This window comes from Phoxinus phoxinus (genome assembly GCF_949152265.1).
Source record: "Phoxinus phoxinus genome assembly, chromosome: 16".
NCBI lineage: Eukaryota > Metazoa > Chordata > Actinopteri > Cypriniformes > Leuciscidae > Phoxinus > Phoxinus phoxinus.
The window spans coordinates 30,492,619-30,508,742 of record NC_136891.1 but is presented as its reverse complement, the minus strand read 5'-3'; the positions used below and the strand labels follow the sequence as shown (position 1 = coordinate 30,508,742).

At 36.6% G+C, this 16,124-nt stretch overlaps 1 protein-coding gene across 2 annotated transcripts in view; it reads left to right on the top strand.

Annotated features, from left to right (window-relative positions):
• The first annotated feature begins 5,856 nt into the window (after positions 1 to 5,856).
• The window catches only part of exoc2 (exocyst complex component 2), a 39,207-nt gene continuing 28,939 nt past the window's right edge, over positions 5,857 to 16,124 (top strand). Inside the window, exons 1-2 of one of the 2 annotated variants that reach the window (XM_079584896.1) lie at positions 5,857 to 5,963; positions 6,962 to 7,026. The gene's annotated coding sequence lies outside the window, so the exon portion shown is untranslated. Of the gene's footprint in view, positions 5,964 to 6,347; positions 6,363 to 6,961; positions 7,027 to 16,124 lie in introns of those variants that run through there. The other variant, XM_079584897.1, reaches the window with a different exon arrangement.

Here is a 16,124-nt window from a genome sequence, read left to right as displayed (position 1 = left end):
TATGAGCATGTGTTTGTGTGCGTGTGGAGAAGAGAAAAAGTGATGGTGGAATTCTTGGCTCATGTCAACACTTCATTACACAAAACAGTTCAGCTAAAGGTGAGACTAGATAATGCAATCAAATGCCAACAGAAAATGTTTTGTCACCTGTTCTGCACTGTAGTGCGTCTTGACACTTTTTTGTTGACTTTACTACGTTACTATGTTATTCAGAAAACCCTGGTTAGATAAACTGATTTGTGCGAGTACCATTTTGTCAAGCTAAAAAGGAGTTTGTGAAGTAGGGAAATCTTAAAAGAATTTTCACAAATTTCCCCCACTCCTGCAGTTACCTTTCTCTTTAGTTTCACTCATTGCGTTTCCAAAGTCAGAATGTTGTTAGATCATCAATACGGCTGAATTTTTGAGAGAACATTACAGAAATTGACTTCATTATTTGATTATGTTTCCCAAAAATGGTTTTGTTTGAAGTCACTATTGTGATTAGTGTTCCCTTTGGTTGGGCACTTGGAGATTCTTATATATTACTTCTGTTCAGTGTGTCACAAGATATTAAACCCCAGTCAGCTACCCCACTTGATACAACTCTGGGATTTGGCTCTGTCTCACACACTGAAGGCACCTTTATTCATGCCTGAAAGACCACATATTCATGGTGACCTGCCTACCAGACACATCAGCCCTCACACAGCTTTTACCACAGCACTAAACTAAAGCAGGATACCTGAACACAGAAGTATCAATGCCAAGCATATGTTTGTAAACACTAATTTCATCTTCACTATAGGTCACTTTAGGGGTGTAATGGTACACAGAAGTCACGGTTCGGTGTGTATCTTGGTTTTTGGGTCACAGTTCGACACGAGTTTGGTACAACAGAAGAAGCAACAAATCCCCAATGCTATAGGTTTCTTTTTATTTATTTTGAACAGACAGTAGTGCAAATTACAGTTTGTTCCATCTGTAAAAAAATATTATCACAACTTTTATCTTTTGTCAAATCAACTTCGATAACATACTATTTTGAGTTTTTGTTTATTAAACCATTCCTCTTCATTGTATTAACTCAAATTTTTTATTACAACGAACTCAACATTTTAAGGTAACCAGGTAACTTGCTTTTTTACGTTAAACCAAAAAATTTTTTACAGAGTAGCGACAGTCCCCCCTGAGGTAGTTGGTACAATACAGCCTCATTATTGTATTAAGCACTAAGCAGAATGCTCTCTTGCATAGGTCATGTTTTTTTTTTTGTAGGGCTGATAAAAAGAAAAAGGTGTTTGGTCTCAATCAGCTACAAAACTGAAAACCATCTCTTGTGTTATAAAAGTACAAAATAAATAGAATAATACAAATATAACTTGTGCAGAGATTTGCTTTTGCTCTCCTGTCTTCTTTTTCTGCCTAGCTCCGGTGATTAGCACATCTGGAAGATGTTGTTTAATATGTGTTTGCATGAGTGGGCCAAGTCCCCCCTCATTTACATGTGATTTACATGACAATGGCGGATGCACAAAGTTTAATATCAAGCTTTTTCAAGAAATCACGAAAAGATGAGCGAGAAGGAGAAAAAGTGGCATCTACATCTGAGCCTCATCTTTCCACGAGGAACCAGCGAGTGAAGCAGCACCTGAGGCTTCCCATTTCCAGGACACTGACTCATCACTGGACTGTTGCGAGACTTTAACATCACGAATCGGCACAATGCCAAAATTATTTGTATCATTATAACAGCATTAACAACTTTTTATTAGCTCTTTATACTCTTTATACTTTATACCCACTTAAAATACTCTGTCATTTACGGTCATACAGATAAGAGTAAGACGAGATCATTCAAAACTGTTAAGGGTTTATTTTTATTTGTGTACATGCAATAAAAACTAAACATAGTGCTTTTGTAAAATAAAGAAAACAAACAGGATGCCGCTTTCTGCCATCCCAGTTTCCTTTCTGTGAAGTTTATGGAGTGCGTCACAACATTTAATCGAAACTGCATATAGGCTACTAGCAAGGTTTTGCGTGCCATCTGAACTCTTGTTTTGGGTTGGTGCAAACTGCATAGATCGTCTCTTCTTCCTCTGCTCTTTTTTCCTGTTGTGGCGGTTATCAAACATTGTTGCATTAACGTGCGCGCCCCCTTCTGGATCGGAGTGTGGATCGCCTGTGACTGACTGCATTCATCATCTGACTGTATGCACCGAACCGTGACGTCCATATTGTGGCGGTTCGGGACGAATACATGTACCGTTACAACCCTAGGTCACTTGCATTATTCACGTGACTGAAGGAACACAGCTGGTCGTGCCCCCTTGGGATCTGTCTTTAGTTTTAGGTACTTTGTGACCCAGTGTGCAAGCATGAAACTCATGACATTGCTACTTTTGTGGGTACCATTTAAAGGAATTTCCTTGGATAAAGTTAGTGTGGTGGCCGGTTGGGCTTTATAACACACGTTTATCTTTTGGATGTCACTGAAGCCTCTAACAGTAGCCTCTGTTTGGCTGGTAACTGAGTGCCCAGCAAATTTAAAAACCTGGTTCAAACAAGATCAATTCACTTGAGAAACAACTGCATAACTATGAAGACTACGATATTTAATTTTGAAGTGTAATATGTCATACCTTACCGGCAGATTTTTTCAAGTTACAAACTTTTTTGTAAAGTAGCCTACATTTATATTTTTTATAATTATCAGGTTATGGTATTTTTTTATTTTTATGGAGTCTGATATATCCATAAATGTGTGCTAATTTCCCTCATTATGGGAACAGTTTGTTATATGTAGGGGGAGACCGGGGACATTGCAACAGGGGATGGTTGCAACATGTCATTTTTCTCCAATCAGAAACAAGCTAGAGTGATGACACTCACACTGCACATGCTCAGTTGGATGTAATATTATTTATAAGGCAGTTAATATTTGACATCTGCACATAAGGCCTACTCATCTAGACAAATGTATAATTGTTATCTAATCAAAGCTGATGAATAAATAACACTGTAATATTATTATAACTTACATTTTTGATAATAATAATTTTGCTAACATTGACATATATTTTAATATATTGTATTTGTAACATTGTAACATTTGTAATATCCCCAAACAATGTTGCAACCGTCCCCGGGCCGGTCAGTTGCAACTGACTCCTTACATTCAAATGCAAATTGTGAAAGATGTAGATTCTGTAATTATCTTTAAATGGTGTAGACTATTAACAGACAGATGTAGGTTTATTGTATAAACAATTGGTTTGTCTAATCCAAACCATCTCTGAGTAACAAATGCAAAGTGTTGCAACTGTCCCCGGTCTCCCCCTGCACACCGTCAAAAGTTTGGAGCCGGCAAGATTTCTGATGTTTTTTAAAAAGTTTCTTATGCTCTCACAGGCTGCAAAAATACACACAAAAAAACTGTATATTGTGATATTATCATCTTTTAATTTATTTTAAAAAGTATTTTGATTCCGGTTAATCCTGCAAAGTTGAATCTTCATCAGCCATTACTCCATTGTCATTATGATCCAACAGAGATAATTCTAATATGCTAACTTGTTTAACTTGTTGTCATTAATAAGAAAACCTTTTATAACCTAGTAACTTACATAACGGATGTTCCTGTGGTGTAAGTCTTTTCCAGAGTAATATTTTGAGTAAAGAAGATGGTTACCAAGCAGTTACACCTGTTGAAACACTTCTATCACTTTCTTTCTTTTGTTCTTTAACTCATTTTTATTCATTCACTCTCCCTCAGACATACACAGATACACGCCTAGGTCAAGACAACCCTACTTAATTGAACTCTTACGACGTCTAACCACACAATGATCAATTAATTTTTTTTCGGAAAACAAGCAGAGATGGCACTATATCGGCTTGCCTCTCCGCTGTGGGCTTTTTTACCAGTCAAGATATGCTGACTTTTGCAGTGGAGAAAAGCCATCCAGCTCTCAAGAGGAGCCGCTCAGGAGAACCTTCACGCCTGGAGCGAGATTGCAATCTCCGTGGTTGCGCGAGAACTATTTAGGTTGTTTTACAAACACACTTCACAGCACACAGGGACGAACAAAAGGGCGTCGCACGAAACCCTCAGAGAAGTCACAATGGTTTATAGTAGCATTGTTGATCAAGCAATCAAACCATGATTAATCTTTCTCCAGAATTTCCAAACATCTCATGCAGGAAAAAAAACAACATTCCCTCTCATGCACTTTAAAAAAAACTTGAAATAGTAATTTTTGTGTGCCTTTTACAAGGACTTGCACACTGTGTCAGATAATTATGTTTTCAATTTAATGCTCTCCCTCTCAGACCCCTCTTACAAGGCACTCCATTCCCTCTTCATCTAAACAAATTCAAGCAGGGCTCGCGCTGAGTTCCGGCAGCCCTGGCGCGTGCTACCATAAACAAAACTCCTAGGTGGCCTGTAGATTCTGCAGAGAGAACAACATTTGCACATGTACAAAAGGCTCAGATATAGGCCAGATATATGCACAAAAACACCAAGATTCTCTTCTCATCTGGTCTAAAGTATAGCAGTGAAATGTATTCATTTATAAACAGACTGAGTCTAAAATAAATAAATCAGAGCTCTCTCTCTCGGTGGTTCTGAACCAGGGGGCGGGGCCCACTAGGGGGCCTCAACAAACTTCCAAGGGGGCCTCAAGATTATTGAAAATAAGACAAAACAAGCATTAAAATAAGCTAAAATATCTAGATAAAAATCTAGATCTTCCTTAGTATTTGGTTATTTTTTTATAATGAATATACATCTTTCTAGTTATGCTAAGCTCTAAAATATTTTATTGGGTAGAAATTGTGAGTGGGAAGGGCCTTCAAATATTGTTGTGGACAATAAGGTTGAGATCCACTTCTCTAATTGTTCGCTCTTTCAGACTGAAACTCTTGTTGATTTCTGTAGTTTCAATGACTGCCACAAAAGATATTTACCCACAAGGTTTTGGGATTGGTTACTGTGCACATTGCAAAATGTATGTTTAAAAAATATATATGAACTAAGTGTAAATAATAAAAATCTAATCTATATGTACAATGCATATATAGGCTACTGTATAAAAAAAAGTGTGTTTTCCAAAAAAAAGTGGTCCAATATATCTGGATTCATCCTGCTTATTTTTCATAGCACTGCAGTTGTTTACTGTGATATTCTTCCACATAAAATAAACAAACATCTAAGACAACAATCAGGCTCTCATTTGAAGATCAGTGAAGAAATATGATTGAAGAGGCTGGACCTTCTTAAGAAAACTCTGAATATTAATGAAAATCTCTAAATCCCTATTAGAAATAAAGAAATACTTTGAGGGATCAAAAGACTTCAAATGCATGCTTCTTCTCAAGACAAATGTCAGAAACTTGTCACGTTCAGAAATGTAATTGTGTGTTTGTGTGTATATAGGCCTAGGCCCTATTTGTTTTGTATTGCTGAATGAGACTGCGAAGTACGCCAATGTGAAACATAATCCTAACCAATTGTAAAAAAAAAAAAAAAAAAAAAAAGTGGAAAAAAGTATTCTTACCTGTGGCTGCTTCCGTAAAGTTAGGCAGCGGACCTGTTGCCTCGCTGACCTATCAGGCAATGACTCTGCAGGCAGCGTTTGGTATCCTACATCCCGAAAGTGATGATTTTTGAGGCAGCATAACGGTTTAATGATCTACAGCGAAATAGAGTGAGCTTTAGTCATAACAAACCAAGCAAATATTTAAACTATAAAATAGTGATTTCTCACAAGAAATTACATCAAACGTGATATTTTATGCATTTACACAAAATGATTTTTGAAATGCCACATTTAAAAAGTGACATTTACGCATAGACGCAAACTAATCTATGAAACTAACGGCCAACCACAACTAGGCGCCATCTTTCTTGTCACGGAATGGAACGCACAGGATTGTGGGATATCAAATACAGCGAAGGCGACATCTAGGCCTATATGGTAAATATATGCATAGATATATTAATATATATATTAATATTAATATATATATTAATATATTACCGGAAAAGGTCAATGTTCAGTGAGTGGAAAAATCTTAAATTTTCAGGTAGGTTATTGCGGGAGTTCGGAAATTAAATGTCCGGTGAGCGGAATTTATCTCTTTTGAGATTAAAAAAGAATGTTCTCCCTGACTAACGTTACCCAAAAGTGTTAACGAATGTGATATATCTTCGCTGAAGCAACCATGCCGTTATACCTTTTTACAGGACTCTTGAGCGCATCGAATGTTCCCAAAGCTGTGTTACCGAGAGCTGTACTGAGCAAGTTACTACAGTAACTTATACGTCGTCGGAAAAACAGTTGCCATGGAGCTGGATATGATGGAAACATTAAAAGGTAGGCCAATTTGTAATCATGCAATATGGTAAAAGTGTTTTGAAGTGAATAACATATTATCCAAGGAGCTCCACGAAAATGAGTCTTTATCAATCGATAATCTGTCCCTGCAATCATAATTTGCGTAGGCTATAAAAGTAACAGTTGGCGTTTTACATTTGCTAAAAGTGTTAGTAGAGGGATTTTTAAACAATGAGTTGGACAATTTTTAATGCATAGGCTACTTAACGCATACACCTCATTTGAATTTCTGGATTTTATAATAATCTATTTCTATTAACTATTTAATAATATGCCTAAATTAAAAAGATCCTGATCAAAGAGGCATATCCCTTTTTTTGATACTATAAAAAAACACACACTGTCATTTCTAGCTCTAAACCTATTTTCCATTGAACTGTACCCTATCTTTTCCAATCAAGCATTTGCCACCGTAGAATATGTGAAAATAACAGGGTCGTCAAAAGGATGTTTGCCTGATTTGCTTGTTTGTATTTCATGCCAAATATACATACTAAAATTATGGGATTATCTGATGAGCTCTTTATTTTAATTTTATTTTATTTTATTTTTATTTTTTTACCTTCTCCACGTTCCAGGTGAGAGATCAAGTCTGAAACATCTTCCTGAGATTCTTGGATATATGTGTCTGCACTGCAGTGAGGTGAGTGTGTCTGAACCCCAGGGTTTCTCTTCCACACCCCAAAGACATGATGACAGATCTCAGAGTGTCTCTCTATGTGCTGTCTTGTTCAAGATGTTGCTGATTGAAATTTTTGACTGAAGATGTCACCCCTGCCCTGTCACTTTTTAAGTTATCTTGACCTTTCCTCAAGACATTTAGCTCTTTGACATGCTCACCAAACACAAAATAACGTGTTGATGTTTATCCGCACATCAGATCCTCTCATTAGTAAAACAATCCCTGAAGGCCTCATTTAGGTAATTGTTAAAGATCGAGACTGATGATTTAAACAGTACAGTACACTAACTTGTAATTTCCAGTTTGCTGTGGCAACGTTTCGGGTCGCAGACCCCTGTCAGGTGTGACTCATGTCTCTAGCCAAACTGTTGCCTCAATAAATTGTCCACCATGACAGTATTCTGGACTTTCACTTCTCAATACGTCTCCCAATGACACAAATGGTTGTCGGACAGATTCAACTCTGATAAACTGTGCATGTGGTTATTTGGTAGCCTACATCAATGGACAGTACTTGAACATTGAACATTATTACTGATAGACTACAGTTAAAAAATTTGGGTCGGTATTAAATTGATCAAAAGTGACAGTAACATTTATTATGTTACAAAGAATTGTTTTTCAAATAAATGCTGTTTTTTTTAGCTTTCTATTTATCAGAGAATCCTGTAAAAAAATATATTGTTTTCAACATTCACAATAATAAGGAATGTTTCTTCAGTGGCAAATCAGCGTATTAGAATAATTTCTGAAGGATCATGTGACACTAAAGACTGGATTAATGATGCTAAAAATTCAGCTTTGCCATCACAGGAATAAATAATAACGTTTAAATTGTAATACTATACTATATATATATTTATATAATTATTATAATTATTATTATTATTATAATTTTTTAAATAAACTAAGCCTTGGTGGTTATAACACATTAACTGATTACCTGTAAAGATTAGAGCATGAGAATTATACAAACAATGTCATTTTAAAAAGATGAATTATTGTTTTAGTCCGAGATATTATCTTATGCTGAAATGATGCTGAATGTGACATTACATGACCTATAGACTCAGAGGTGGCTGAATGAATTTTAAGGGAACAGACTAAACTTTTCTTCAGTCTTTGTGTGAACAGTCAAGCAAAGCATTTTTTCCTGGCTTTTTGTTTGTTTGTTGATGTTCGTACTTGGGTTAAACACTGAAGTGACTATTCTAAATATGTTTTGGGAAAATACAAGCTTATACCCAGTAACGTAAACCTCTTCAGATCCACATCCACACACACGTGCACACACACACTTCTTTCTTGTCATGCTTAACTCCAAATTGTTACATTTGTATATTTTGGCTGCTCCAGGATGAAATGCTGTTACAGAATAAAGTATTAACACAAAAGGCCTTGACTGCTTTATGAGCCGAAGTCCTTTGAACCTGATGTTTTACCACAGACACACACGCGCGTGCACGTAACACACACACACACACACACACACACACACACACACATACACATACACACACACACACACACACACACACAGTCTTGTTGTAATGCAGCGATAGTCTTCTGAATGGCAGATTAGTCGTTCGGTTGGGCTTTTTGACTCGGGCGGTTTCTGTCTCTCTGTTTTTAAGTAAACTAATCTTTGGGCAAATACCCCAACTGCGTCTGAGGTCTTAATGTATTTAAAGAGCAAAACCTTACACATGCAGGCAAGTTTGAAGAGATCAAAGCCAGAAACACAATGTGGCAGATTTAGAGTGAGTCTCGCTCTCGACGGGGCCGCTATTGTCTTGTTCTTTCTCTGCCAAAAGTTCTTTGAATTCCTCGGCAGTGTAAACCTCTCTTTGTTCAGCGCAGGTTAACAGATGATATGTGCTCTTGAACATTGCCCTGCACCTCTCTGTGCTGTTTATCACTCTCTCTCTCTCTCTCTCTCTCTTTCATTCGCTTCTCCTTTCTTTGCTCCACTCTTTACAAAAAGACTTACACACCTACATCAAACAGCATGGAGTCATAAATGGATGCTGTTTTGAGGTTGTATTCTGACAGAGAGCTCTCGCGGAGGCAATCCACCTGCAAACATCTCTTTTCTCTTTTTCCATCGTTTCTCTACTTACTACTTCTTTTTTTGAAGTGGTTGTTGTTGGCCCTGTTGATGTGTGTAGGTGTGGCCCAGGTGTGTTTGCGTATATGTGTGCTGTGAGTGCCGAGGAATGTGGCTAAATGTAACCCGATAACGTAAAATATCAACTGCAACGTAATGTTTAATGCAACATTACCGTGTTGCTATGGCAGACGCCTGTTTATTACCCTTGAAAGAAAGCTTTGACTGCCTGATGTGATTTTAAATAGTCTGTCTGCACTACCCATGTGCACGTGGGCGTATTTGTGTGAGACAGTTCATTTGTTTAACTGTGATTAATTAGAGAGGCATTGACATTGAAACACTTTTGATGATAAGGCTGAAACACACACACACACACACACACACAGTGTCTCATCAGCCTTTCAAAATCTTTCCATTTCATCGCTGTATCAGTGGGTGAGAGGAGTATATTTGGTTAATAACACACCTGTGCAAAGTTACGTAGATTATCAGATAACGGCCTCATGATCCTGCCATCCCAGTTACAGGAACACCAGATTCCTGGGACTCCCTTTCATAGCACAAGAAACAGATATTTGGCATTGGCACGAGTGACCAAAGGTTTGGCTCTAGCAGCCCAACCATGAGTATTGACTCTGTGGAGCTCCCGGTGAACGTTTTTGGTGGAAACAAGAGAGACGAAGTGCACATTTAATTGGTTTTACACTTTAACCAATTGCACTTTAACCAATGGTTTTAAATAAAACATTGGTTTTATGTTTTTTGGATACAACCTGAACATCCTTTTCAGACATCTTCCTTTTACGTCGACAGTTACACCTGTTGGATGTGGTTATAGTTGTACATGGTGGTATGCCGACATTACCCTGCTAGCATAGCTCTCCATACACCACGATGACTGTCCTGGTCACAGATGAGCCAGCGAGACCTTCAACCTTCACACTCTGCTCTCACTGATGGAATGTAAAATCAGTGAAGATTGGCCACCAGACTCCGCATATAAATGTGTGAAACCTCCAACACTTTATTGGCCAGTTTTTCAGTTTTGTCCAAGCCCAGATAGATAGATCAATCGATAGATTCCTTTAACCACCAGTTCACCAACATCAGGCCTTATTTATGACAGCATACAGTATCATAAGCCATTTTAGTGCCTCCAAATCAATAATATTCTTGTTTGTTATGGTCATTTTACATATTAAGTGCCATTTCTTAGTTTTTTTTTTTCTCTTAAAGTGCTTTTCTCATTATTATAATCGTTGTATGTGTAAATTTGCTGGCAACCCTTGAAACAGTGCTTGTGTCCTTGAGCATTTACAAAGCTATCGTTTTATCACGTCATTCCTGCTTGTTGTCTTTTAAAGGATTACAGGAGGGTATTAAAGAGAGAAGTTTTCAATCATTTCTGTCCTCCTCTTTTTCTGTTTAAGCCCCTCAAGCAGAAATTACTGATAAAATCCATGTTTGAATTCATGTTTGCCAAATCTTCTAATTGCACAATTTTTTTTGTGTGTGTCATTTTCATTTTTTTTGTGTGTGTGTCATTTTCATGTTGCAGAACATTAATTCTCAAGTCAGCTCTTCAAAATGCATTTTTATGTATTGTAGAAGTATTGTATTGTATTATATTGATGTTGGAGTATTTTATGTGGTTTTAGAAAAAAAGTGAAATGCTTATGTGCTCTTCGACATATAGTCATGGTACATTTTGAACATCAGATAGACAGACATAAACATTTTCAGAAAGCATTGTTTCGATGATGTTTAAAAATAGCCACCTCTACAATAATTCAGCACGTATGTAACACTACATGATAAGTTATAAAGGAGTTTATGACGTACAAGGACATTTCTTGTCTGAATACTTGTGATGATTCTCAGTGTTTATTTACATATTCCATCCACTACCATAACAGTTTTTATAACCGTTTAATGACTTCTGACTAGATTTTTTTATGACATCAGAACTGAAGTTCAAGGCCAAAAAAGAAACATGAATCATGAAGATTACTGAGAAAAATAAGACTCTCATGCACAAAGCTTTCCTGTAATAGACACATACGCCATACGCACACATCACTACGCAAACATGGCCTGACAGACACAAGCCCTGACTGGTTTTATTATCAGTCAGCTGGCCACTGGCTACCATTCATCTCCAGTGCCTAAAGCTTCACCATGAAGTCAATGGTTATTATTCAAAGTCCTGTATAAATGCAGCTAATCAGAGGGAAAGATAAACACACACATATAGCAGTGCGCTTGTAAAGTTATGTAAACATGCTGATTAGGGTAATGAGAGATAAGGATACGGGTGTTGAATTGATTTTGATTTCTTTGTATGATTTATATATTTATTACCAAAGGGCAGACTAATAAACCAATCTTGGTTAAACCTATTTTCTTAAAAAATCACTTTAAAAGTAATTTTAAAGCCTTCTAGTCAAAATGTTACTTAATTGACTTTCGATTTATTTGGCTTTCAGTTAATCTCTAGATGTTTACAAGTCAGACTGAAGATGGGTGTGTTTTTGTGCCCTGTTTATTTCTCTTCTTCATCACACTTTTGTCAGATTAATCCTTTTATTAGTTGATTAGTTGATTAATTGCGCACTTAATATTTCCACCGCTGTAAACACAGTCATATTAACCTGTTCTCCATTCTAAAGGTCTCACGTCTATCTAAACCCAAAGGTTATAAATGGCCTTATTCACCTCCAACCAGACTGATCTTAACCCCAGAGGTCTAAATGACATTTATGTTCAGCTCAGACACAGAAAGCATCTATGAAACCAGGTATTCTTTCACAGAAATGAGAATAAATTCATTTATTCGTTCCTTAATTCATGGTTAACGCCGTTTCGCCAGTCACAACAGTGCCAGCAGTGCTTTACCCCCATTCTCTGCCCCGTTGGACTCATGGTACATTCGTTTTAGACAATAGGTAGGGTGGCAGTGATTGATAAGTGGAGATTATATACAAATTATACCTCAACAATATCATTCTTACTACTTTAAATACATTGTTGTCAACTGACCGATGTCCAGACACGTCGGCAACAATGATCACACCACAAAAGCACAAATTTGATTTTGGCTTTTCGAAAGAATTGTTTTGTCAGGTGCAGTTTGATTTGGTGGGCACATGTTTATGGAGCTGGGTGGCAGGATGGCTTAATGTGTGTGTTTGTGCTTACATGCAGAAATGAGCATTTACAGGAAGTTTATTGTCACTACATCTATTCCTTTCTGGGATCGGCTCCTGTTTAGGTAATAACTTACTGTGTAATCCTGAAGGCAGATGATTTGGTGGAGCAGCCGCACACACACACACACACACACACACACACGCGCGCGCACACACACCACACACACACACACATTCACTCTCCCCTCACTCTCCTTCTCTATCGCTTTCTCGTTCCTTTTCACACTCACATTTCAGGATTATGAACTGCTGCATAATCCACTGCCTTCCTTGTATTTGCTGCATGGTGTCTTAATCAAAAACACAAAAGAAATGATAGACTGCATGCAAATGATGCATGCTTGTCATATGATATGCATTGTATGTGGTTGGAAGGTAATATTAAAATTTAAAATGAAGGTTTAATAGTAAAGAAAAATTAAAAATGTTAAATATGAATGTCATATTTTATTAATATATAATTATATTAATGAAAAAGATGTGTTAATATAAAGCTATATTGTTAACAAAATAGTTTAGCTTGGACTAGATGTTGCTGAATCTTTTTCATAAGATTTATTATTTGATTATGTCTCTTCTCAGACTGTTTTCAACGGAAGGTGCAATATACTGTTATCAGCTTTATTTATTTGTCTCTTCTTAGACTGTTTTCCACGGAAGGTGCAATTCACCTTGAATGGTTCTAGGTTATTTAGACTTGAAAATGACATGATCTTTACCGCAGGACTGTGATTCATTGAAGCTTTCAATGCTGTTAATCATCAGTAATCACTTTCATCAAAACTCAAGTAAGCAATGATGTCAGATCATTATGTCCAGCGGGGAAAACACTTCCTCATTTAAAACTGTGGTTACTTTTACAGACTCAGACAGAAAGAAAACACTGGAGGTACAGTTAGATTCAGCAACATTACACCCTTTAACCATAGCTCAAAAATAATATAATATAATATTTAAAGGATTTAGTACAGTTTTCTAATTTTACAAAATAATGATAATGGTAAAGACTAGAGATTATACATATGGTATATTTCAATATTTTAAAACCGTCTAGAAAATTAATAGATAACAATAATATTTGTGAAGCACTGAGACAGCGGAATAGTTTTATTTAAATTGATATACATATTCACTGTAGTGACATTTTAGGTTTTATAGATTTATCTTAAATTTTATGCATTTCATTAACCGTATAATATAATGTTAATATGCCAACCTTCACTAATATCAGCTTTGTACTGTTGTAATACACTCTAAAAACCCAATTTTGGGTTAATAATACACTTGTTTCAACCCAATTTTGGGTCAAATATGGACAAACCCCAAATGTTGGGTTAAAAATGTAATTAAAAAATGTAAACCAATTGTAAATAAAACCCGAGTGTAGCTTTTCCACAAGATGAGAAGGTAATATGAAAGGTGTCAGAAATGTAAAATGCAAGGTTAGATCTATTACAGTTATTCATATAAGGAAACTTACTGTTAACAGGTTTTTACTGTCAGTCTACATGCAGAACAGGGTTTTGAACAACAGACATGTCATTGAAATCCTGAAGTTGACAGTTAGTCCAGGACAGATATGGAGTGAGACACCTCTAACAAAGGGTTGGAGCTTTATATCAGTTAGAGACATCTTATCTCTGCATTCAAATGCGTGTTTCATGAGTAACGATTCATTTTAAGACACGCCATAGCAGCCCACGCTCCCTGTAATTATTGATGAGGCGTTGGAGAAAAAGAGTGAGTGAGTAAAAGCAAGAGAAAGAAAGGTAGAATGAATAGGGTGAGAAAGAGCGAAAAGACCTTCACAAATCCATGAATAATTTTTGTTTGAGTAAGAGTGCAGATGTTTGTTGTGCCGCAGCTGATCATGCTGTCTTTGAAGTGGAACGAACTTGAAATGAGTGGCACTGAGTTGAACTGACATGCATTTTGAGGGAGTGAATTAAACTGCATTAGAGAGAGAGAGAGAGAGAGAGAGAGGCTGTTGCGTGCATGACACACAGTGTTGGAATGTGGGCCGCGGGCTCTGTACAGCCATCTTATGTGAACTTTTGTAAACAAACTTATAGCAGGAGAGCAACCAGACCACACACAAACACACACATATAAACACAGATATGAAAGCAGTGCTTTCAAGACATTTACTAAGACAAAAGAAGACTCGTCATCATATCCTCTAAAAATCTAAATCTGTATAATTTGATGGTAATAGATGTTTTTTATTCATGCAATGTAAATATTTTTAAAGGCTGCAAAATTAAATAAATAAAAAAACTACTTTAGAGTCATTGTCTCTTATGTGGCTTTATTTTATTTCAAGTTACAATTTGAAAATGATCATGTTCAAATAAATGTTAAAATAAAATTTTGAAATGCTAATTGCTGCAACACAGGCTCATTGGAAAAGCTTCCTGTATGGTTAGTAAGTAATTATCCTTTGAAGTCAATGGTATATGTCCCTTAGACAGGCAGGTAGCATGTGTTTGTGTGTGTGAGTTATGCTTTAAGTATTCTCTGGTAATCATTACTGTGACTAATGTATACCTGGAACTCCATTACCCCAACAATCCTGTTCTTATTGTTATTATGAAACGTATTATGCTTTGCAATTTCTACTATTTCATTTCCTGCTGGACGAGCAAAATAGTTAAAGGTAATTAAAGCAATGAAGAAGATTGATTCTCAATTTACATAGTCCCACATTGTCCTTTATTACATCCCACTGGGAGAACGCACACACGCACGCACACACACACACACACACAGAGAGAGAGAGAGAGAGAGTTCCTGTTCAGCATAACACACCTCATTTATAAACCACGACTATCAGCACATACATTAAATATGAACTTTTTGGATTTCATTCTCATTTATACTTCCCCATTTGACCTGAAATAAAGCAGGGTTTTATTATGATAAACCGGATTTACAGGATCCATTGATGCTGCATGTTTAGAAAATTCACCAGAAATGTTAATGTCATAATATCAACATAAGAGCATCACATGTTCACGACTTGTTCATTAGTTCACACATTTTACATCGGGCCTGATTTGCATTCAGTCCGTTAACCCCTTTGTCACCTCCTCTTATATTATTAATGTTCCTATCTGCTCTCCCTCAGGTCACACACACAAAGTTGGAGAACAATGTGTCATAAGCATTTCCATGTCCTGCTGTATGTTCCCATAACCTGCACCACAGGCATCTTTGATACAGAGCGTCTAAGAGTCACGTCATTTCCATCCTCTGTACTGTATGCATGGAGAGTTATTTATGCCATGCAGTTGGCTTTTCGGTTATCATCCTGTGTGTGTGTGTGTGTGTGTGTGTGTGTGTGTGTGTGTGTGTGTGTGTGTGTGTGTGTGTGTGTGTGTGTGTGCGTGCAGGTGAATCAAAGTTCAGATGTTGTCTCTGCTCTAGTGAATGTGAGAGAGGTTTGAGTGGGTTGATGACACATCAATCAGGTTTATATTGGCATTAAAATACTAAGTGATTTACACAGAGTGGGCGGAGATAAAATCTCAGTCTGACAGAGAGAAAAAGAGAGGGAGAAATGGTGCCACATGTACAGACAATGTAGTTGGTTAGCAAATATTTATCTAAAGCTTTGCTGAGGTGTCAATATTACAAATTAAAAAACAACATTTCGAATACTTTTTTCAGTAATAATCTATTATGCCACCCAAAACAATTAACATTGTTTAAATGTTATAGTTTAGATTAATAATATTTAT